The following is a 24,587-nucleotide window of genomic DNA, read 5'->3' as shown; positions in this document are numbered from 1 at the left end:
TTAATTCATGGAGAGATGGAGCAGCTTCCCAGAAAAGCTGCGCCTAGGAGCGGCTCGAGCCAGGCTGAGCACGCCCTGAACAGCTCCTGGTGGCCGCAAGGGGCACGGGCTGTGTCCCTGGGGGGCGCACACAGCGCTCCCTTCTGAAGCAGGGGTTTTGCCCAAACCGGTCTTAAAAAAGTGCATTTTCCACCTGTTCAGATAAGGAGAGGTTTGGGATCCTTGCCCTGCACGCTGGTGCTGCCTGACCAGGGGGTGGGTTGGGAGGAATAAAGGTTTGGTGGCCATCGAGGAACCGATGGCCGCGTCAACCTGCGGGGCCCGATCCCCTCCTCTGCCTTCCCCAGCTCCTGGGAAGGATCCGGCAGAGCTCCCCATGACACTGTACAGCGAGGCGGTGCTCAGCAGGAGCAAAAGGTGATGTGAAGAAACTCTTTAATGATCCAGGTTTGATCTGGAAATAAAAGCCTTTCTTAAAAACGCACTCCCAAAGCCCCCTCCCTTTCTTTTCAAGCAATGTTTTTATAATTCGAACCAGCTCCGAGGGCTCCGGTTACACATCTGCCTGCTGCATGTGATGTCGCAGTCCATCTCAGCAAGCCGTAAAAGTACAGGTGTTTCGGTTTTAAAGTAACCATTTTAAAAATAAACTCTGAATGGGGCCTCCGATGATTATTTTTTTACGGCTGGCCCCGCTCCCCCGGCAGCCCGTCCGCTCAAGGGTTAAGCGGCGGCGAAGCACCGCTCGTGACTTCATTGCTCTTCCATCTGGTGGGAACCCTGAAAACCATTTGTAAATTAATTTTTTACTTTGAATGCATGCTGCCGCATACAGTCAGCGCTGGATCCTGCACAGACAGCTTGCGCTGCTGCTCCGACATGTCTCCAGCGACAGGCTCGGCTCCCACCGACTCCGAGTGCAGGAGAATGAAATCATTAAGTATGTATGTCCATCCTGCCCGCGTGCTTCTCCCCATACTTTGGGCCGTAATTATCATCACATTAGTTTAGTAAATAATGTTGACACATGGTTCCGTAACAGCTGTAGAGTGTCCATCTGACACCCGCGCAATCAGAAGTTCAGCTCGTCGGCAGAAAGGACAGATTGAGCCGCAAATTTCTGCGTCTCCGCTTCTCCTTGCCTGCCTTCAGGAGGCTGGCGAGGAGGACGCGGGTTCCCCGCTCGCCCTGTCACAGATGAGAAAATCTATTATTTCCTATTAAATCCCTTCAAATAATCCATTCATCTGATCTTTGAGGAATGCAAAGCGCTCATTAATCATACAACTGGTGAGCACTGATTTACAGATTAATCTAATTAGACCTCATTTGTTTCAGGTGAAAGCAGCTATATTAACAACCGCTGCCCAGCGCACAAAGCCCCGCACATGTGGCTCCGTGTAGAAGTCAGGATCAATTACAGGATTGACTTTGTGGCGCTCGCGCCGCTCTCGTCGAGGCTCTGTCAACATTTCCATTACAAATTCAAACGCTGCTTTTAAGGGATTTATTACTCAGCCAGAACATCGGGTTGGCTCTTGGCATCCGAGATCTAAGCCCCGGGTATTTAGCGAAACCACTCGACCTGGTGGGAGCCCCCACAGGGGCAGGGGCAGGAGCAGGGCGAAGCAGCAGGGCCGTGGTGTCTGCTGCGGGGCTCTGAAGTAAGGCTTTGCCTTAGGAATGCCGATTTTGTTGAATTAATTTCTGGATTTCAGCCCCAGAGGGACAGGCCCTGGTGGGGACGGACCCAGGTACCATGTCCTCGGGTACGGCTGTGGGTGCTGAGCTACTCTGGAGCAGCCAAATGCCACCTGCAGCAGCGCTGTAAGGCTGGGAGCTTGCCCCTTTATCCCAGGGAATGCCCCAGCTCCCAGGTGGGCAGAGCAGGCCCTGAATACACCCTATTGTTCAGACTTTTGTTACGTGGCCCGAAGAGAAAAGGCTATCGGTGGCGCTTCCAAAGGAGCGATTCGTATTTGTAGCCTTTTAGTTTAACAGATGTGTGCTTTGGGCCAGCCACGAGATTCGAGTGGAAACCTGAGCATTTAACTGACAAGGCAAAAAAAAAAATGCTAAGCCTGTTTGTGGGATGCAGAGAAAAAACCTGCCAGGGAAAAAAAGAAAAAAAAAAAAAAAAAGAAACACCAGAAATGCTTCCTATTTATTTTCATCAGCATCTAGGTAAATACATTGTAATGGGAATATTTAAAGACCTATAATCTTATTTACATTCTAAGCATGAATGCAGTTCCCAGTACATTGCAGACATCTGTCAGACAAACAGACAAGACTCTGCAAAGATATTTAAAACGCTCTTCTCTTAAACAGCAAGGAAGCTGTTTGGGGATTTTGGCAGGATAGCTGGGATATGACATGTCTTTTTTTATTCTTTTTTTTTTTTTTTTTTTTCCTCCCCGTAGCAAATGATTTCTTCAGCTTCTTACAAGCAGGCTAAAGAAATTCTGTTTGATAGGGTATTTACTATGAAAATGGAAGTGATAGCTCATGGACCGATCTAATTTGTCAGGTGTTTGCACTTCGAGGGCTGTCCTCTACCTCAGGTGTATTTTAAGGGTTTTTCTTCCCCCTGTCATCTCAACACAGAAATAGCACGGCACAGGGCAGTCACATCAAGTGCCGTCAAACAAAGTGAAGTCTTTCTATTTAACGCACCAGGTCCCGAGAGGCAAACGGAGGGCTTAGCACATGGAGGATACGATCGCCTTTCCGTGGCCTCTTTCGCAGCCCAGCTCTCTGGAAGCTGGGCGAAGCTGCGAGGAATTTGCCTCGTCTGCGGCCAGGTTTTTGTTCCTGTGGCCTTTACCTTGCACGGCACAAACACCAGCACCTCCTGTCCGCTGGGAGGACGAGGGCTGGCAGGGGGGCATCACCATTCCCTGCTGTGCTTCCTCTTGCTTTGACAGCTCAGAAAATAACCACTATTTTGGCACCACCACATGTCCCTGCTGAGCCTCGTGCCAGGCCTGCTGCTTGCAGAGGTTCCCCAAATTCGCTGGCATGCCTGCAGAGCACCGGGGTGGCCGGGATGGCCCGGCAGGCCTGGGCTGCTGACGATTTTGCTGCGCTCCTCGAGATCTCCTCGGCGCCTGTTTTCGGCGGCTCGCCACAATATTGCTGCATAATTTGGAAGTGTCTCCTCTTCGTTTTTTTGGATGCGAGACTTAGCAACAGGGAAAGGTGCTAAAGAGAGACAAAACTTGTGTGGGTGGCTGGAGATTAGCCATTTGGAAATCCACCCTTGTCTTTGTACCACAAGCTGTTCCCCTGCTTCCACTCCAATCGCTGCGCCCGGGAGCAGCCGCCGAGCCCCGGGGCGCTGCCGGGAGCGGTGGGGCTGAGGAGCCCCTCATGTTTCGGTGGCCTCAGGGTGCTGATAGCCGGGTGCCATCGCCGTCCGTGCTCACTGCCCCGTGCTGGGACGAGGGATGCGCTCAGCCTGCGTGCCCTGCGCTCACCAGCCTCGTTGGTATGAAACCCAGAGCTCCTCTTGTTAAACACCGCCGAACGTTCCCTTCATTTCCAAAGACAAATATGAACAGAAACACAACCAAACATGTACTGTATTAAAATCATTGATTCACAATATTTAAATTTCCAGCTAGCCTCCAATTAGCAGGCTTTCCAATATTTGAACAGAAGACCATTTTAATGCAATTACAAACACATTTTAGGCATCTAAATTTTTTGCATAATTAGTTCCCCATTAAACTATTTATGTAGCCCTTTTTCCATCAGAAACAGAGAAAGCAGAACAATTTTATTCCTTACTGTTACAATAATTAACTATGCAAGTAGAACAGCATATTAATAGAGTATAATTTGTTTACATTTAAAAGAAAATTGTGTTAGATTAGCATAGCAAAAGACTATTTCCATATCCAGGCAGTAATATGCAGGCCTAATAGCAATTTACAGTGTAGTTAAAGAATATTATTAATAAAGTAATACAGTGTAATTCTGTTTGCCCCCACCATATTTCACAATGTCCTTAATTACAGCTAATTCCATCGAGACTAATTTGGGTGTTATTAAGCAGTAGACACAGGAATCTTAAGCGCAACCTTTGTTAATCACGAAGTTGCAAAGTTAGCGGGGAGCCCCCTCCCGCAGCCCAGAGCAGGGCACGCGTGGTTCATTGTCACGGCCACTTGTCCCCTGCTGCGGCTCGGTCCCCGCTGCCCCATGCCCTGCTGGCACTACTCCCGCGGTGCTGCTCCTTGTGCTTCCTTGCACCCACTCTTCTGACCGCTTTCTGGCTCAAAACTCAAGCCAGAAACTAAGCCTGGTAGAAGCAGGCTATCAGCTCCCCGTCCCCTCACAGCAGCGTGAACTCTCCTGGGAGCAGCCAGGTCACCACAGGCAGTGCTGGCACAGGAGCGGCTGTTCCCAGTGGTGCTGCTCCGGTAAGGGCTCTTATTTGTGCCGCAAGCTCAGCTCAGTACATGCAGTGTGTGTTTCCGCTGTGAGTCAGCTCTTCATCGTGAATCATCTTTCACAAAAAGTCCCCTGCATGTCTGTGCGTTCTTCCTGCCTCTCCTGCCTGTTCCCACCTGGTCTCACCCTGCTTCTCGCACCAGGGTCAGGCCACCCAGGCAATCTGGGCTGCCGCAGAAACATCTCCGTGAGGAAAGAGAGCAGAGGTGACTTTCTGCAAGGGCCCAGGCATCTCATTTTCCCCAGTGCAGGTGGGAGCCACGGGGGCTTGGAGTTTATCCTTTGCTTTAGCAGGAGCTGCATGTCCCTCGCAGCAGTGTGCAGTGGTGTGCTGACCCCAGCCGTATGACACACTGTGGGTACCCACCGTGTGTGCAACGTGGGCCCACATGGGGTTTTTCACCTCAGTGGGCAGTATGAGCTATAGCTGAGTGATGATGAGTTTCAGAAGTGCAGCTGAAGAGCCACGATGGAGAAAAGCACCTCAGAAACGCGGACGGGAGCTGTTGGCTGGCCCACAGCAGCACCGACCGCCTGTTCTCGGTGGTAAGACAGCTAAAAGGGAAGCGATGAATGCCACAGCCACACACCAGAAGAGCTACATCAATGTGATCTGCTATTTTTGTTTAATTAGCCCTCTCTGTTGCACATGGGATAAAAATCCCAGTGAGGTTAGCTGGGATCAAAGACGGTGGCAATGCCTGGGGTGCCAGGCAGCACTCGCCCTTTTGTGTGCTGCCAGGGCTGCTCTGCTTGTGTTTCATTTAGGCAAAGCCTTTTACTTCCTTGAGAAGCTGCCCCGAGTGCTTCATTGGGTGAGGTGGGTTTAGCATGGGTGTTGCAAGAGTCCCAAGAATTCCCCCAAATTCCTTGTGTATTTGTGAAAGGAGGGACATAAACCAACAACCCATTTTCCTCCCTCCCTCTCTATATATCCTCACAAAGGCAATGGAATTACAGGGAGAAACATTCCCTTTGAGCAGGAGAAGGTTATTCCTTCTATGGGCAATCAAGATGTTTTCTATTCCCATATTTAGATGCACATCAATGCACTGGATTAAATTTCTCCACATGCCAGTATGCCCCAGCATATGTTTTCAAGGCACAGCATCCACATCCCATCATGCTAAAATGATTTGTGGCAAAATCACACAAAGCCCAAGTAAGCGATTCCTTAATTGTGCTCTTGAACTCAATTACACTCTTGCTCTGCAGTCGCTGCAAGCCGGCCGCAGCCACAGGGCTGGGGGAGCAGCTCCGGCCTTCCCTTGGGCCTGCTCCCGCTGCCGGCCACCATGGCAGGGCCTGAGGGGCTGACAGGGCCTGAGGGGCTGCCGGGGCCCTACAAGCTGCTGGACCCCGACCATCTTTTGGTGGTGGCAGCCCCAGGCCAGGCACTGTTCCCTCACGGGCCCTCTGCCCCTGGCAGTGCTGTGGGGCTGCGTGCCGGGCCGGCCCGTCCTCCCCACCAGGCTCCTTCCCAGCAGAGCTGACGGCCACAGGGAGGGGGCTGCGGGCAGCTGTAGGTGTGGGGAATTTCATCCACACAGACACAATTAATTGTGGTAACCTAAAAAGCGCATGATTAACGCCTGGCGAGTTAGGCGTATCTATTTAGTCATCCCAAGTGTCCAGATAAATGACCTTTGTTTCAACACCAGAGCCAAGCTCCCATTCAAGTACTGGCTAATCCAAAGCTCAGATAAACTCTTTATATCAGAACAGCCGTTATCTGCAGCACATTTCTCTCAGCATAGCTTTTACACAGTTTTCTCTTTTTCCTCTTTTTTTTTTTTTTTTTTTTTTTTTTTTCATGTTATTGTCTTACTCTCAGTATAATTTTCCAAACAGGGCTCAGAGATGTTCATCTAAATCAAAGACTGAAGAGACCGCTGGTAAACACGGTTCAGCAATTATTTGATCCACCAAAAATGAAACAAAAAATAAATAAAAGGAAAGAAAGAAAAAAAAGAAAGAAAGAAAGAAAAAAGAAGAAAAGAGGAAAAAGAGGAGCTAGAGAAAGAGAGAAGCCATAGCTGTGTCTTCATATCCTGCAGATGGCTAATATTCATATGTAACTGTCAGGCGTATCACAATGCCAAGCTCAAAAGCAGAGTGCATCAGCTTGTTCTTGCATCTGAGCCATTAAACCCAATGGGTCTCGCGCAGAAGGATCGCAGGCTGCACCCGGAGCTGGCAGCCTCGCACCTGCAGCCGCTTCCAACAGCTCGGAGGCTCCGGAAAATGGGAGAAGCCTAAGGCAGCGTGAGGCTGGGGGAGCGCTTCCCGCGCTGGGCTGTCAGGAGAGTCTGCTCCGGGAGGTGGGAAATTCAGGAGGGGAGAAGGGTTGCGATCCGTCCCCGCCTCCACCTTTAGGATTCCCAAATGCTGCCGCATGTTTCAGTGCTGCCAGCCTCACCTGCCTGCAGCACACGACCCAGGGGGGTTCGTTTCTCTCAGCCTCCGCTTTGTTTTATTTGTGGCCCTTGGTTTGGTGACACATGAAGTCAATAAATCCTGCCTGCCTGAAATAATAACAGAGAAATGGAGAACGGGACCAAGCTGGTAACAGGAAGATAGAAACAGAAGACAAATAGAAGAGAAACACACAAACGCTGTGCTGCAGCAAGAGGACATGCTTCCTCACTCCTCCAGGGAGGGGATTCTGTCCCAGCCTTTGTTTCCTCCTTACATTTTAAAAATGTCTTAATATGGGCCTCAGACCCTAGTTCTGGACTAGTGCTTTACCTCTCTCTATTGTGGAGCTCCACTGTGGAGAAAATGCTCATGTTAACCCAGGCATGGTCATCCAGCTCATCTTCAGTGCCAGTGTGGCTTTCCATGACCTTGTGCCATGAAATCACAGCACCAGACAGCTTGGTAGGACGAAACGCTCAGGATGTGGGCTAGGAGGATGCTGGGGAATTTCCCCTCTCCATCCCTGCAGGCCTCCCTGGCCACGCTGGCTGTGTTGAGGAGCTGCTTTGTCCCACCACAGTGCAGGTGGCAGCAGGAGCTCTTCCTCCTCCTCCTCCTCCTTCTTCTGCTCCCCAGGTGCAGGGACTTTCCCCAGGCAGTCCCTGCAGGGCGAAGCAGGGCTTGGGATCCACGTGGCTGCAGTCCCAGCATTGCAGGGCTAGCAAAATGTTGCTCATTCCTACAGCCCGCATTTCCCAGCCTTCAAAGAGGCTGCTGCAGCCCCATCTCTCTCGGCTCTCTGGTAGCGCTGCCAGCTTTTACAGGAGCCCGACACCATCTTTCCCCAATAAATTCTCCTAACGATGAAATTTTAATCGCACGCAAAACAATAGGCGCAATTTTCTTTTTATTTTTTGCTTTTCATAGTGCCCTGTGTTGCACACATCCAGCACAAAAGCCGCCTTTGTGTAAACGCTGGCAGCATCTCCGCAGCCCGGAGCCTGACAGCCTCTCCACCTGCACGGGCGGCCAGACAGACGGACAGACACCCAGACAGACCCCGTCCCAAGTTGATGTGTGGGGGCAGCCGCAGCGAGGGTGTGCAAGCCCCCAGCAAACAGCTGGGGCACCTCGGCTCTTGGACAAGCTCCCCACGGCCCCTCCTGCTGGTCCCAGTTGCACCATTTTCACAGGGGGGAAAGTCCCAGCACTGCAGGGCACCTGGGAAATCGCCTACACGAGAAATCCCCATCCACTGCTGTGAAACCAAATACCCTCATGGTGCAGCACACCGCGTTCGGTGGGGCTCGTCCAGGGATGAATTTGGCCTCACGCCTCTTTGTCAGCGTGATTTACTGAGAGAAATTTATCTCCACCTCCAAGTTCATCCTCCCTCTCTGTTTTAATTATTTCTAGGTTGGGATGCTAAAGGTTTGCAGCCATCAGAATTGCAAAAGTATAAGAATTAATGAGGAAAACGGAGAGCTAATGTCCACATTTTGTCTTTCACAGGACTGGGTTGATATTCATCGCTTGGCTTTAAAAGTAATTTATCTGGATTGAAAGCATGGAAACAAACCAAAACCGGGAAACCCACCTCAGCTTCTTCTCAGCTCAAATTCTTAGGCTATTTTATGCCTGATTTTTTTTTTTTTTTTCCTTTTTCTTTTTTCTCGGTATATAAGGACTTAGAGTGTGGATTGGAAAGGTTGAATACGTATTGAAAAAGTTGTGGTTTTAATCTTTCTAGAACATGATTTCTATGGTTTGGGATTTCTTTTTTTTTTTAAAGCCAAGAAATATTGTGAAGACTAAGTAAAGTGTTGCCTTTTTGCATTCAAATTACATTACTAAGGCATTTCTAAATAATGTATGCCGATTGATATGGTACTTCAGCAAGTATTTTGTACTGTCTTGTGGGCTAAAAAATTGAATTACCTTTTGGTAATTTGATACATCTTTAATTAGCATCGCCGTTTAATCCAACAGCACAGCAACATGACAATGCCTCTTCTCTGGTGAGAGCAGATCTAAAGACATACTTAGTCCACATCTTTCTCATTTTTTGCTGATGTACCACCCCATTTTTTTTCTTTATAAATACCTAGGTGTGATTCAAACCTTGCCTCAAAAGGCAGAAACACTGCAAATAGCCACTGCTCCGCCGGGCGCTAAAGCATATTACGGAAACCATGGAATGTGTCATGAAAGAGTAATTTGACATAAGCTTAGGAGTCCAAAAGACCTTTCTGATGGCCACAGATTAAAAAGCCGACACAAGGGATATTGGCGAGGGCTTAGAGACCCAATCCTGCAAAGAGCAGGTGCCCACAGATAACGCTGCTGCCTGGAGGGGGCTGCTGGAGCGCTGCGCCTCTGCCCCTGCCCGAGGTGCACAGGTCACAAATCCTTCCCTGCCTCCACTTTTACCCACCAGACAGGAGTTATTCCCTTCTTCTGTGCGGCTCCAGAAACACAAATAAATCCAGACGGAGGCTGGGCTCTTTAGAAGCCAGTGATGTGTTAAGTAGTGTCTCCAATGCACACAGGCACTTAGAGAAAAGCAGTTGTTTAGGTGCTTTATCTTGCCCTGGTCCTTTGTGGGACAGAGTCTGGAGGCCGAGCTGTACCCATGGTGCTGGGCAGGACGGTGCTGGGCAGAATTATTTCGCTGCTGCCTGCAGCAGAGGAGCAGAGGGGTGGGAAGGGGCTGCGAGCACTCGGAGGCAAGTTTGTTTCCTGCTGTACGGCAGCCAGAAAAGCAGGTGATTCCCCAGGCACCGGGTTGCTATGAAGAAAATTAATAATTAACGCCGCAGAACAATTAATGCTGCGCTGGTTGAAAGCGCTGCTGTCACGGGTGGCACTGCTGTTATCAGGGGGATGCAGCACCGCAGCGGCTCCTGCCCGCAGTGCCCAGCCATGGGGTGGCAGCTCTTAAGGGACGAGGTGATGCTCTCTTCTCCTCTCCTTCTTGGCCCCGTGTTTTGGATGATCTTTTCCGTGAATTTGCTGCCTGTGGCCTGTTATTTCCCTAGGAGCTCGTTCCTGGCTGACCCATCCCCAGCAACCCACTGGGGAAAAGGGGGACCTGAGCAGGATAACTTCCCACCTCATTCAGCATTTTCGAATAATTCGAATCCTTCCTTCCCAGTAGAAGGTTTTTCTGGATGCCAGCATTACAAATCTTTTCTTCCTTTCTTTTCTTTAATTTATCTCTTTTCCTTTTTTTTTTTTTTTTTCCCCAAAAGATGCTTTGAGATACGCCGATTCCTCCCGGTGCCAGTTAAAATCTGCCTCTGGCAGCAGCACTTCCCCGGTGACATTTTCAAATGCCTCAAGAGGAGTCACCGCGCCGCCTGTCAGCTTTCCGCGAGTGGACGCCATCGGCAGCACGACAGAGCATCTTTTCTTCCCAATAAAGATGTGCAAAATTATCAAGCCCGAGTTAATGTGTAGGTTGGAAATACTTGTCCCAAATAACAGGATAGTTTACAACCCGTCTCTACTTTTGACATGCTGATATCCTCAAATAGCAACAATAAAGCTTCTGTCTTCTTTCAAGATATTTGTCATCTTTTGATCTTAAGCCAGAAAAAATTGAATTCTGGGAGATCAAAACTACCAAACTGATAGCTTATATCCTCAGCAAGTGCTTATCAAGTGTAATCCAGAAAGATGGCACATTTCAAAAGTGACAATGAATAAAGTTCAGCTCCCTGCAAAAAAAGTAAACAAACTTCAAACAGCGGTGGCTTTAGCAGCCCATGAATTTCCTTCTAATACCGTGCTAAATAACGGCTCTTTTCTGCTAGTCTGACTCGCAGGAATTTTCAGTGAAATTAAGGCCACCAAGGCCCTATAATGTGTGATTTCGAGGAGAAGATGACCAGTTAAATATCTCATAAACCCATCCTACTCTGTTGCAATGGTGCCACAAGTGGCACCATTTGCTGTGGGACAGCCCTTTGGGAAATCCTTGGTGTAAAACATATTGGGATGAGTCCTTCCCCTCCCTGCTGGAGGGATGCTGGGCTCTGCAAGCAGCCTGGGGCAGCCGCTGGGACCGTGGGTGCTGCCCCTGCCCAGCCTCAGCCCCACTCCATCTCCAAACTGCCCTCGCCCAGTGGCCACCCCTGGTCCCCCTTTATTCCTCTCCCTCTGACCCCAGTGTCTGACCATGGGTCGCACCTGGAGAGCATGAAAAAAAAAATAACATGGGGAAACGGCATTAAAAAAGTCAAAGAATTCTTCAAACCCTTTTTATCAGCGCTAAGGCTACAAGGCAGACAGAGGAAAACAAAGTCAGCAGTGGTTGTAAATTGTCTGGAAACCATAAATTAAAATTAAAGAGTTCAAATATGATATAAAATCATTTAATCTGGATGATTTATGCTCATTCTCAGATGCAATTATTTACTAACGCTTCTGTTTATTGCTCTTTTGACTTTTTTAATTACTGTATTCCAAAAATTCAATTACCGAGTGTAGTATATATTTCAAGCAATAGTATTGTAAATAAAAAGAGAACCAATTAATAATGTGCTTAGTCTAGCAAAGCTAAATCAAGTGTAATACAAAATGCCTGGGAACTTGATCAAGGGCTGAACGCTGGTGGAGAAGACCCCATCCCGTGGCGCAGGGGCTGCAAAGGCGCACGCGATGGGCTGTGGTGTTTGACCAGAAACCTGGGCACTGCTCAAGGATCTGGGACAAATTATTGGGATTTTGGGTGCTGGCTACCCCAAGGGTTGCCACATGCAGTGGCAGTGCCCTGGTGTCTGTCTGGTTGTCACCAGCTCTGAGCATCCTATGTGTGTGGGGATAGCTCGGGGAAGGGTTTAACTTTGGGAATGTTTTCATAATAAACATTTTTTTCCTTTTATCTCGTTCTGTCAACAGACTTTGACATTACTAGAAAAATCAATTTCTAGTCACCTCAGGAAGATTGTTCAACAAGTATCTCGTCTGAGACCTTTGCTTGTAAATGATATTTGCTTTCTCTCTCTATAAATATATACACACGCTGGTACAACAGAGACAAAGGCGAGTGTTTATGCTGCACAGGATGCTATAGGTGGGCGCAAGCTGTCTGATATAACATTATTCTGAAAGAAAATGTCTGGCAGAGTATTTTATAATAGGAAGAATGCATTTTTCCATAGCCTCTTTCTCAGAAATGGCTGAGTTTATTTTTTGACCCTTGGTGCACGTGTGTACGTGGGGATGGGGGCTCGGGGACTGGCCCCAACTGAGCTCAGCTTGCTCCCATGCCTCAGGTGATCAGCACTGGCAGCGGCCCCTTTTCACCTAAAAATAAAAAATAAAAAATGTTTACTGCCACGTGTGGAGCTAATTTCTCTTTCTGCATCGTGTGCCCAGTAAATCTATCATCCCGCAGCCTGGCAGCTCCAGTATTTCACATGTAACGTGGTACAAGAGGTAGTGATTTGTGAAATGCGAGAGCTGCTCTGTCTGTAAGGCTGCAGCTCTCATAAAGCCATAAGTAAAACTTCAACCAGAACAGGAGAAAGGAAGTGCTCTCCAAATCTTCTTCTGTCCTCAGGACAAAAAAAGAAAAGAAAAAAAAAAAAAAAAAAGAAAAGAAAGAAAGAAAGAAAGAAAGAAAAGGCTTATAAACTGGAATTGATTCTTGTAAAACCTTCATAAAAAATAAATCCAAACATTTAGGAACATCTGTTGTGGAGCACAAGATTTCTTTGAATGAGTCCAGCCTCGGAGGTGTGTGACTGGGCACCTCCTCTTACAAAGCACCTTCCTGCTGGATTCTGGTCTTTGCAATATTAATCAGGATTAATCTTTAATTCATAAATAATTGTATGATGTATGAGAACAGCGTCTCTGCAGTGAGCTTGTCAGGCTGAGGCATGTGCATGGGTGGGCGGTGGGATGCTGCAAGGTTTTGCTGCTCGTGGTGCATGTGGCCATGAGTGTATGGGACATGGATGGGACTCAGCCCCACAGAGAGCACAACCCAGCCCCTCCATGTCCCCGTGTCCCATTCCCCGGGGCCAGATCTGCTGGGAGCCACCCATGGATGGCGTGTGGTGGATGTGGTGGGACATCACATCACACGCTGGCATGTTCAGGTGCCCGAATTTAGTGGGTCTGCAGGGTATCAGACCATGGGAGCAGAGGAGGCTTTCCTGCACCTCCTATTTATTCATGGGACTCATATGGCCGAATCCCTGCGTGCCGCGCTGCCCCCTGCATATCCATATGGTCCCGAGAACTCCAGTACGCCGTGTGTCTGAAGGTACTGAACAGCTTAATTAGAATATTAAACTGATTTACAGTTCCTAAATAATAGGTATCATTAAGCTAACTCTGCTCAAAAAGGGGTTTGACACATGTACACTTCTAGCCATAACATATGGAGCAAAATCCTGAGCAGTCAGCAAAGAGGCGCAGCGGCAGCTTGAGGCCGGACACCACGGCCCCACAAGATGTATGGCTGCAGGAGAGCAGAGCGAGCCGAGGTGAAGGGTATCCTGCGGAGAGAGCAACCTCAGGTGCTTGCTACCGGTGCATTTTGTAAGGACAGCCGAAGGGCAGCGCATAGGGTTTGGGTGGCTATGGGGCGCGTGGGCTGCCCCGAGTGCTTGCAGGGGCTTTCACCCCCCAAAATAGCTGATTCCATAGGCAGGGTTGGCACAGGACTGCAAGGTAACACCAAAAGCTGCCAGGGACAAAAAGAGAATCGTTTGCAGAATTTCCCTTTCCTTCACTGTTTCTCCCCAGAATTGCTCACTCCTCTTTGGAGTCCCGTCACGATGCAGAAATATATTTAATTTTTTCACACACATTAGCTAATTTCACATCAGAAGATAGCAAGACTGACTTTTTGAACATTTTAGCATGAACGTTTATTCTTCCAAATTAAATTTTAAAGGTTTCGCTCCTCGTGCAGAATAAGCCCCTAAGGGATGTTTGCACTAAAGGAGCAATTTTTATGGAAAAAAAGTGTTTCTCTCCCGAACTTTGAACAGAAACTAGAGGAGAAACCTGGAAGGGAAGGGAGAGGCGAAGTGTTACCGACTACCAGGCCTCGGTGCAGAATGCTGAGAGCCCTTGGATCCTCATCTTTGATCAGAAAATTTCACATCGAGGCTCTGCATTGACGTTGCGTGCCTTGTAAAACCCAGCGCTACCAACAGCAAAAATGGACAAAGTGAATTTTAGCAATGGTCTGAGGATGTCTAAGGGTGGAAGGGGGGGGGGAGGCTGTAGAGTTTTCTTTGTGTTTACACGAAAACCATTCCAGATGGTGGTTAGGAGGAATTTACACCCAGACCAGATGCAGCCTGGGTCGTCTAGACTTGTTTCTGCTGCGGGACAGACACAGGAGCTTGTCGGAGGAAAGAAGTCCCTGAACCAAGGATTTCATTACAAAAAGTTATTATCAACTAAATAGTAATCGTGCTACCTGGCTAGAAGAAAGTATTAAAAGATATTTACACTTGAAAAGAAGCAATTAGTAGTAGTTCAATCACTACAGAAAGTGCCAGGACAGGACAGAGGAGTGAGTGTAAATAGATAGAGACAAGAGAGATTTATTATTAAATTAAAGTCACTTAATTACTGCAAATGTTAAATATGCAGTTTTCTGACATTTAAATGATATTTTTCACCAAAATTAAAATGAATTGTCCACTCTGAATTCCCACTTCTTAGACAGCATGTAAATGTCAGTCCTAAATTAAAGTTAACTAGGATCGGTGTCTGCTATCCATTTCAAAAAAGAAAAAAAGAAAAAAAGAAAAGAAAAAAAAAAAGATTTAATTAGAATCAATAAAGCACTTTTTATTGAAGTTTCCAGCCTGTGCTGGATTCTGAGCACACGGGAAGCCGCTAACGCCAGCCGCCCGAGGATCTTAGCAGCTTCGGGTCAAAGGCGAGCGCTGCCGCCCCACCTGCACCGGCTGCGGGGCTCTGACCCCCGCCAGCACCGCCGAGCTGCTGGAAGGGGACAGGAATGGGATGGGATGGGGATGGGGATGGGATGGGGACGGGGGCGGTGGCAGGGGTGGGGGAGCCGGGAGGAGCGGATAAGTGAGAGCAGACCCTCGGCGGGACAAGCCAGCAACGCCGCGCTGATTTACACCAGACGAGAATCTGCTCCCGCGCCTTTTTTCTTGCTGTGTGTTTTTGGATGGGCTCCATTCAAGCTGTGAGGTAAGCACACTGCCTTTTGACTTGCAATTAAAAACACTATTTTTAACTTAAATACATCCTCTGAACTCCTCAGAGTGTTTTCATAAAAAGAAATCAAAACATATCTACCCGTGCTTTCAGTTAAAAATGATGAAAAGCCCTTTAATCCGCAAATGTATATATGTTAGTAGGGCTTTGATTAAACAGTCTGTCCCTGTTCAGAACATTTTTCCCCAAATGTTCTGCTGACTGGAGGTGTGCTCGAGCACACATGGGCACGTGCTGGCCTGGGAGGGTGAGCAGCGCCCATCCTCACAGCTCTTCCTTCAGGCACCAGCTCACCTACTCACGCTGACATCTCAGCAGAGCAGCTTTTTCATGTTGCCAGTCCACTTTATTTATTTTTTAAATCATTTCTGCGAGCTGCACGACTACTGTACTCATAATCACCGCCGCGTGGAAGTGATTATATTAAAGGCCTTTTTACAGTGCATGCACTCAGATCAAGATGTAATATGCATTTCATATCCCCTGACTCCCTGTCCTAAAATAGAGACAAAACATTCTGTAATGTCAGATTGCTTTGAATTAGTTTTAATTTGATTAGAAATATCCCACAAGGCTGCCCTCGTACGTAGAGATTATGTATAATTAATGCTGTGATCAATTAGATCTGAATTGTTAGTCCATCAAGAAGCAATAACACGGGCTCTGATTTTCAAAGAGTTTTCCCCTAATCGTCTTGTTCTAGGGCTCTTTATGATGAGACACAAAAGCTCCTAAATTAGGACAACATGGTACTGCACACATTCAGAAGAAGCGTCCCCGGGTTGTTGCTGATGAACACGTATGGGATGTGGCAGGCCAGCCCCGATGCCTCGCACAGGGATCTGTGCCCACCCAGCCCTCCTGAGGCTCCCTGCTCTGACTCCATCCCCGGTGCACTTCCAGAGTATTTGGTGAAGATTAAAATTCAGTTCATTTCCCCTCTGTTGGGGGCTGATGTTTGTGGTGTGGCCTGACCTGACCCAAAGGCCTGGTGCTGTCCCCAGGCCCCTGCTGCGTGTCCCCTCGTGCCAAGGCAGGCGGGCATCTGCTTGAGGTGGCAGTGGAGGGACACAGTCAGAAGATGGCAAGGCTGGGACAGACATGAAGTGGGCAATGAGGACAACCCCATTTTCTTAATTGTGAACCCACACATGGAACCCAGTCACGCTGTCAGGTGATGCGGCGGCCATTTGCAGAGTCACGGTCCCCATACTGCAGCAGCCGGCTGGTGCAAGGCCTTGTGGCCATGGCTGTGTTTGTGAACGCTGCTGTGATGTCCCTCATGGGCTCCCCAAACCTTCTCATGGCTGGGCCGTGCCAGCTCATGGCTGACCGGTGACTGCGGGGCAGCCCCAGCCTGGACAAACAGACAGCGAGCGGCCCAGGCCAGCCAGGGGCTGCCAGCAGCACACCCCAGTCGCATGGCAGACATTTATGACTTATGAAGGGCAAAAGGTGATCAATCCGAATCACACATCGCCCATGAGTAATCCAGTCAGCTCCTTTTGCAGCACAGTTTTGCTTCTGGCACACCCCGCACCCCTCTGTGCCGAGTGCCCCCTCTTGCTGCCTGCAGCAGCGGCTGGAGGTCGGGGATGCGCGGCGGGGAAGGCGCCCGGCCGCCTCCTGTGCGTTTTACAAATGCAGCAGAAATATCTCATCTTGGATTCACAGATGGTGGAGGAAGCCTACACCTGGTCTCCGCTGGGATTTAAACCTGTGACCTCGGAGACGTGTGAGAAAAATATGTCAGCACTCTTCCGCCGAGGCTATCGCGAATAATGCGCCAAGCTGCCACACGGCAAGCAAGGTGCAAGATCGCCCTTCTGAAGTTGTAATAAAGTTGTGTACTTTAAAATGCGGATCAAGGTGGGAATTGTATTCCAGCGTGTTACACGAAAAATCTCTAAATAATTCATAGGAATTTATTATTCAATGAGTAATTCCTACAAAAGCTAAAATCAGGCAGTTGAAGCCCTCAGGAATGTTTTCCTCCTAACTGCTACACATGTCAGTCTGCGAGCCGAGGTATGAATATTTTAAGTACGACAACTTTTTTTTTCCCTTTTTAACAGACTGTATGTGTCACTGCAGGCCGTAGCCAGAACTGGCCGAAACTCTTAATTTACACCCTGTGAGGAATGATAACGTTCTGACACTTGCTCCAGGCTGGAAAAAAAAATGTATAAATGTTTTTAAAATTTCTCAGGAAAAGGGATTTCCCCACCGACTCTTATTTTTTGGGCTCTCCTCTGTTTTTCGGGATTTCATCTCAGATGTTGTTTTAATTTCTGTGTGCATAAGACATGTAGTGCTTATACTGCACCGCTGATCTCAGTCGCAGGACCGTGTGTCTGCAGTGCCTGTGGCAGTTCCTCCGTGTCCCTGAATCTGCAAATTCAACAGCGAGTGTTTGGGAAGGACTGGCCTTTTATGAGGAGCACATCAAGCCAAAGGATCATGTCATCAGCTGTGGATTCGGAAACAAAACAATAAATGAAGCTTTCAAATCATTCTAGAGTGATGCAAAGTACATTCTTCTTGGGAGGGTAAAATGTTTCTATCGATATCTAATTGCAAATTTCCTTGATGATTGATAAGCAGGATGCAAACAAAAATAATATTAATAAAAGTGCTATGCTGTATTCTACATTGACAAACTAAGTGCTAGTATGTCACACCATTGTGGTAACAGGAACACAGAAGAAAAGCATTAGAAAAATTGAAATGTTTAAAATAGCAGAATAAAACTTTGAATACATATTTTTGTTCTGAAATCTTTCTTTTCTTTATAATTTCTTTTTGCCGAGTGTGATGTCCTGACAAAATTGGTTTTATCCAAACTGCTTTTTCCTGTAAGAAACAATTTCAGTCAGCGTTTTCCTGCCCAGCCTCAGTCACAGCGTGTCGTGCTCTCGGAGCTTGCTGAAAATAGGCAATAAAATATTTCACTTGAGGCTTTTGAAGCTTGCAGCTGGTTCAAGAACACCTTTCCATGGTTCAGTGCCAGCGGCTGTGGGCTGCACCCCGCGCCCGGGGCCACCCCCTTCAGGCAGGACCCCGGCACCCAGCTGGCCCCGCAGCCCCCGCACCGCGTTTGCCTCCAAGGAAATTCTTTCCCTTTTCTTGTTTATTTGCTTCTTCATTTCAGTTGTTTGGGTGTTTTGGACAGCACGCACAAATTGCGTTTAATCAAGCATTTCCTGATGATTTTTTTTTTCCATTTTTTTTCCCCTTTCTCTTTCAAACCCTGTAAGAAAGGCGCTGCCCCATGCTGGTGTCTCATGCCCTGTTGGTGTTCCCTGGACCTCCAGGAGCTGAGGGCGATGCTGCCTGTTGGCTGCAAGGTGCCGTGGTCCCCACGGGGCTGCTCATAGCACCTGCCTTGGGTCCCGCAGGAGCTCACTCTGCATTTGGTGCAGGCAGGGGACGTGCCACCACACGCTGCTACTTCCAGGAACGGGGTTTGCTCTGGGGGCTGGTGCTGCAAGGCCAGCAGGAGGACAACCTGCCTAGCTGAGGGTGGCCCTGGCCCAAATGCCCTGAAATTACTGCTCTGCAAGCAACGACATCGCTAGTGATGGACCAACATGTTGGGATGTGCTGGGGGAGATGCAGGTTCCATGTGTTAGAGGTGGAGGCGTGTAGGTCCCATCCTGAGGACACCCAGTGCCGGAGCCCTCTGTCACCTCCCTGGGTAATTCCCTCCTAGGGTAAAAAAAAACCTCCTTGCACACACACACACACACACACACACACACACACAGAGCCACTTTTCATTATTTTGTGTCACTCATTTCTCATTTGTTGCTATGCATATTGTGCCATTATAACAGGAAATTACATTTGCATCTTGTGTGGCACAAGCATGTTGTGAATATCATAAAAACACATATGGTCATAAATGGTTTAAAAAAAAGGCGATAAAACTGACATTTAGAAAACAGCTTTTGAAAAGAGAAAACATGTTCATAGAGCTTTTGTACATTTCTTCCATGTGAAAAATTCTCCGGTCCCATTTCAGAAGCTTTTTAGGCAAACTTCTTAATTTTTTTCTTCATATTAGTTTCAATGGTTTGGAAATTCTACTTTGTGTTTTGAGCTCGAATATCCTAAAATCCCACAGAAGAAATCTGAACAAGTCCACTGAGCCTAATTTTGTTGCAAGTAGAATTTCTGCTTTCGATGTGACTGCCGTGCACATGTCTGACGTTATTCAGGGGTGCGCAGATTTGCACACAGTTTTAGGCACAAGTCTTTAATTTTAAGCAATTCTGGAGGGTGGTGGCATGCAGCTGCAATGTGTTTGCGTGCTTGGGAGCAGGGTCCCAGCCGTACCGACGTGGGCAGGTTGGCTGGGGGAGCTGATTTTCAGCCGAACTTCCATGTCAAGATAGGGTTTGTTCATATCAGCATCGTCTTGTAAAAGACTTGAGGAACAGCAGAAGTCAGCGTAGGACATAAAATGGTAACTTTAAGAAAGAAAAAAATTACACAGGGAAACGATGGGCATTACGAGTCAGAGGTCTTGGGTTAAAAACTCTGGCTCCAGATTTATTCACGTATTTTGCAGCCATTTCACCGCGCCCCTAACTTTTGGCAGGGCACACCGCGTGCTGGCCCTGCTGGCCCTGGTGCTCGCTTTGTGAGGCCGTGGGCTGTGGCACCACCACCGCTCGCTGTCCCCCGAGGTTTTGTTTCTCGGTGGCTGGGTACATAACCATCTTCTCGGAGCTGTTTTTGCCATCAGTCAGCTGTGGCTCTTGGTCCAACTTAGCGTCTGAGGGAAGATTTCTGCTAGTCATTGCGCTGTGCTCACAGCAGGGAATTCATTCTAATTTTCCAGGGCTGTAAACTGCAAACCTTTTATCTGTAGCCTTTAACACGATCTGTGACAAGCAGATCCGATGTTAGCATGCTATGCTATAAATCCTCCTGAAATGTTCCTTTACACAGAAATTATGGTACTGATTCATGATCCAAATACGGATTTTCAGTGTGGGCCTTGCCAAGCCGCCAGCTCTACCTTCTGCTTGAAATGCTCATGAGGACTGTCTACCAAGCAAACCAGCTTTGCACCAGGGGAGGAGGAAGCCTTGCAAGCAGCACCAAATCTGCTTTTCTGACCAGTTGTGGGAGAGGGCTTTGCTGCCACGGGGCCGTGTCCGATGCAGCAACATGGGAAGCACGGGGATGCGCACGCTGCCCAGCACAAGGACACTCACCTCGCGCTTTTCCTGCAGGTTTCATACAAACTGAGCGTGGTGACTGTCCCTTGAGCACCAGCTGCCCGCGGGTCCCCCTGGCAGCCCCCCTCCAGCCGTGGGACCCCCGCCAGCCCTATATGAGCCCAGTGCCCGCAGCCCCATGCTCCTGGAGGCCTCCCCAGCCGGGGCTCGTCCGGTGGCATGAGGGGGCCAGCGGTGTCTGCAGCCTCCAGGCTCAACCTCATCTGCCCCACTGTGGCCCTGCCACCCCCATCCTGTGGCAGAAGCCACGGGGGAAAGGTGAAGCCCCTGCTGCTCCGCCTGCGCGCCTCCAGGCTGCCCGCAGGCACCGAGGGAGCTCCTTGGGCAGGGAAGGCTCCCGCACCCCCCGCTCCCCTGGAAGCGCACCAGCCTCTCCGAGCCGAGCATCTGGCCTCCTGTCTGAGCCGCAAATAGACATGGGAAAGGCTGGGAGTCTACACTCGGGTTTCTAAATCCACAGTTAGGCACACACTGACAAAGTTGTGACTTGCAGAAGCACAAGGTAGGGAAAGGAAGAAATTTCCTTCCCCGTGCCAGCTGCCTGTTTATCCGCTGCTCCCAGCCCTGTGTAATTCTTCCCCCTAGTTTTCAATAATGGAATAGTTGACATTCCTTTCAGCTCAGAAGCTGCGACTGCAGAGCCATCCTGATCCTCCTGCCTCGGAGAAACACCCTTGCTCGGAAGCACCCTCGCTTTAGGTTGAAAAGGAGCTGGTGAAGGAAACAAAGGGGAAGGAGGAAGGATGGGAGCGGGGGCAGCAGCCAGCCCTTGGAAAGGCCTCGGTTGCCTTACGTGACACAGATGTCCTACACAGCTACATGTGAACCATCGGCTCCTCCGTGACTCATTTCTTCATCTGCTGAATGGAGGCAATTGTTACATTCCCATAAAGCAAATAAAATCAGCAAACACCCACGATTCTGCCTTCTCCCCGTCTCCGTGCACTCCTCCCCATCCTTTGTCACGCAGCGACACCTCCACCTCTCCCCAGTGCTCCCCAGTCACAGCAACCTCCTCCCTGCCCCATCCTGCTGCCCCGGGCATGGCACCGTGGGGAGCAGGAGGGAGAGGAGCAGGAGATCGAGGAGGAGGAGAAGTAGGAGGAGGAAGAGGAGGAGGACGAGGATGAGGGCAAGGATGAGGACGAGGAGGTCAAGGCTGAGGCAGGAGTCCCATGGAGAGCACAGTTTCCCCCCTGCTCGGATAACAGAAAGGGGTTGCAACGTGTCAGTGGGCTGTAGGGCAATATTTCAGCTCTCTTAGCCTCCCACAGCTCCGCTTGTATCAGAGCACGTAGGATTTTACCCCACATTTATCAGAGGTGCTGCTCAGAGCCGGCTCGGTCAGCTGCGCCTCGCCCTCATCTGATGTGGTCTTCGCGTCTGCATTTTTTTTTTCTGCCATTCAGCCTGATTTCTGATTGCACATTCTCTTTTAATGCGAATATGAACATTTTGTGCTTCCTGAATTTAGATAGGTGTCATATTTGTTGCTGAGCACCCATAATTTTTGGAAGAGTGTTTGTACTGAAAATGGAAACCTGTCATTTCTCTGCAGCTCCCTTCTACATTTAATTACATCAGCTATTGTATCTGAATGTTTCACATCTCCTCTGTTAAATTATGATAATGTTGCTCAGATTAAAACTAACACGCATATCAAAAATTCTATAACCGTATACAATTTTCCCCATTCTTTTTAAAATTTCCGCAGGCACTGATCGCTCAATGGAGTTGTACCTCTGATCATAATAAACCGTCAAAAATAGGTGACTGATACAGAAACTTGAATATTAAGCCCCCATTTAAGCAAATCGCTTTTATTCACCCTCTGCCGAGAAACCTAGGAACTGGAAGCACTGATATTTTGGAGCCAAACATTCCGCATTTGATAATTAGCATAAATTAAGTGGGTGGGAGAAAGGGAGAGAGAGACCTGCGGTGGGGACAGACGTGTCCCTGCCCCAGAGCAGCACGGTGGCAGACGCCGCCACCGGCTTTGCCGGTGACCAGATTACAAAGAAACAAACACAAAATTAAAACACTTTGGAGCCTCTCGTGGAGGAGTTCATGTCGTAGCATTTACGGCAAAGCCAAGGTGTGACCCTTGATGCTTTTGCCTGCAGGATGCTTTGTAAGGGGCATCGTGGTCTTGTGGTTGGACTCGATGACCCCGAAGGTGCTTTCCAACCTAGATGACTCTGTGAAGACCTGAGTAGCACTCGTTTGGGTGGGTGTGCTTTGAAAATGAGGTTAAAAAGTCCAGATCTTAGTCATGTGTTATCTCCAGTAAACACCCAACCTGCATTTCCAGGGTGCCGAGGGTTACTGCAAATCATCTCAAGGCTCACAGCGAGCCTGTTCTTATTATTATTTGCCTTTTGGTCATCCCCAGTTAAAAAATGGCCTTCCTGGGCGAAGTAGCTCCCACACTGGAAAGTTTCTGTGCAGAAAAAAGCTAATTATTCACCAAAAGAAGAGGCTGGCTCTTAGCCTGAGCCCAGCAGCCGAGGAGGGGCCGGTGTCACAGCACTGGGTGGCTCTGGGGGCTGCGGTGCCGGGGTGCTGGGGATCTGTTGGAGTAAAGCTAAAAGCACGGATCCTCCAGAAAGGCGAGCGTGGTGCCCGTCAGCGGGGTCCCGATGGCAGAGGCACCTTTGCAGCTCTGCCCAGCACACAGCTACAGCCCGAGCCACCTGCTGTAGGAAATCGAATAAAATCCAAGCACACGTTCGTGTTCTGCCCTGCGACCTTTGCTGGCACATCCCGACGGCGGTTAGCGGATCGGCCTTCACCGGGGGAAAAGGCCTGCGAATATTTGTCCGTGCAGTCACTGAAAGCAAACGATCCCTTTCCAGAAAATTCCCCAAACGTTTTCCTGGAGGAGAAAATTCGCAGCCCCGGCGAGAGGCTGGCTGCGTGAGTCACTCGGCGGCGCTGCTATTTCCTGACGGCCGCCTTATGCAACCCCCGGGGTCAGCGCTGGCCCCGAGGAGCTGTCCCGGGCCGGGGGCACGTGGTCCCATCCCTTGGGGTGGCCGTGGGGCTGGCTCAAGCCCCCGCTGCTGGCTGAAGCTGTGGGTTTGGCAGCAGTGGGGCCTTTCTGTGGGACTAGGGGTGGCTGCAGGGCCGGGCAGCAAGCCCCTGCCCCAATACCTGAGGGCATCTCCCCTCTCCGGGGCATGAGGCGAGGCCAGCGCCTGCCCCCTGCCCGTCCTGACAAAAAGCAGCGCTGCAGACAGCAGCTGATTCTCCCTGCCTTTGTCCCCGCTGTGCCACAAAGCTGGATCTGTCTCGCCGCCGCTAACAGAGTCCTCCAGCTGCCCTCCCCGCTTCCCTCGCGGTATTTTTAAGAATTTCAAATTAACACCGTATGACTAAATCCAGCCCTGGGCCCAGAGCCAAATGTGCAGCATGACACCCGGTGCAGAGCCGTGCGCGGAGAGCGCCTCTGCAACCCAGCAGCACCCTTCCTCCTCCTCCTCCTCCTCCTCCTCTTCCTCCTCTTCCTCCTCTTCCTCCTCCTCCCCGGGCACCCAGGACACCAGGGGGCTGCCGGTGTGTGCAGGACAGGGCCTGAGGGAGCAGCCTGGGCTGTACGGGAGCTGGAAGGGGCCGTGGCATGGGGACATGGCCACCACCCAGCCAGGGGGAGAAGGAGGCCGGGGGGAGAAGGGGAGAGCACGGCCGGGCTCGGGGTTGAGCGTGAGGACACGGCTGCGTCCCCTGGAAGGAGCAGAGGCGGTTGCCTTGCCATGTATTAATAGAAGTTTTCTGTTTTAAATAACAAAGGCGGTAATCCACTTAGGTAACCTCCCTGATTCTGGTTTGTTTTTCGAATGCCCTGGAAATTGGATCGAAAGCAAAGATCCAGCAAGGAAGATGAATCATCTGGTCAAGGAGCAGAGCTCAATCCCACCCCGGGCTGGTGCTCGCCGCAGCCCTGGCCCCACGAAGCCACCGCGGTGCCACCCGCCCTGGCCATGCTCACTCATGTCCCCCTTCCCTTCCCACTCAGATGGGAATGGGCCATGGCACAGGGAAACTGAGCCCAGGGCTTCTTCCATTTTTCTGAGCTTGGGGCTGGGAGGAATTTAGATTTTTTTATTATTTTATTATTTTTTTTAAATTTTTGCCAGGAACTGCTCTTAGCAGCATAATGCAGCAGCTCACAACCTAATAATAGCATCATAAATATTTATTAAAATATAAAAAAATAATAAAGCAGGCGAAACCACC

The sequence above is a fragment of the Aythya ferina genome, assembly GCF_964211825.1.
Source record: "Aythya ferina genome assembly, chromosome: W".
NCBI classification, from domain to species: Eukaryota; Metazoa; Chordata; class Aves; order Anseriformes; family Anatidae; genus Aythya; species Aythya ferina.
This window is presented reverse-complemented; position numbering follows the sequence as displayed.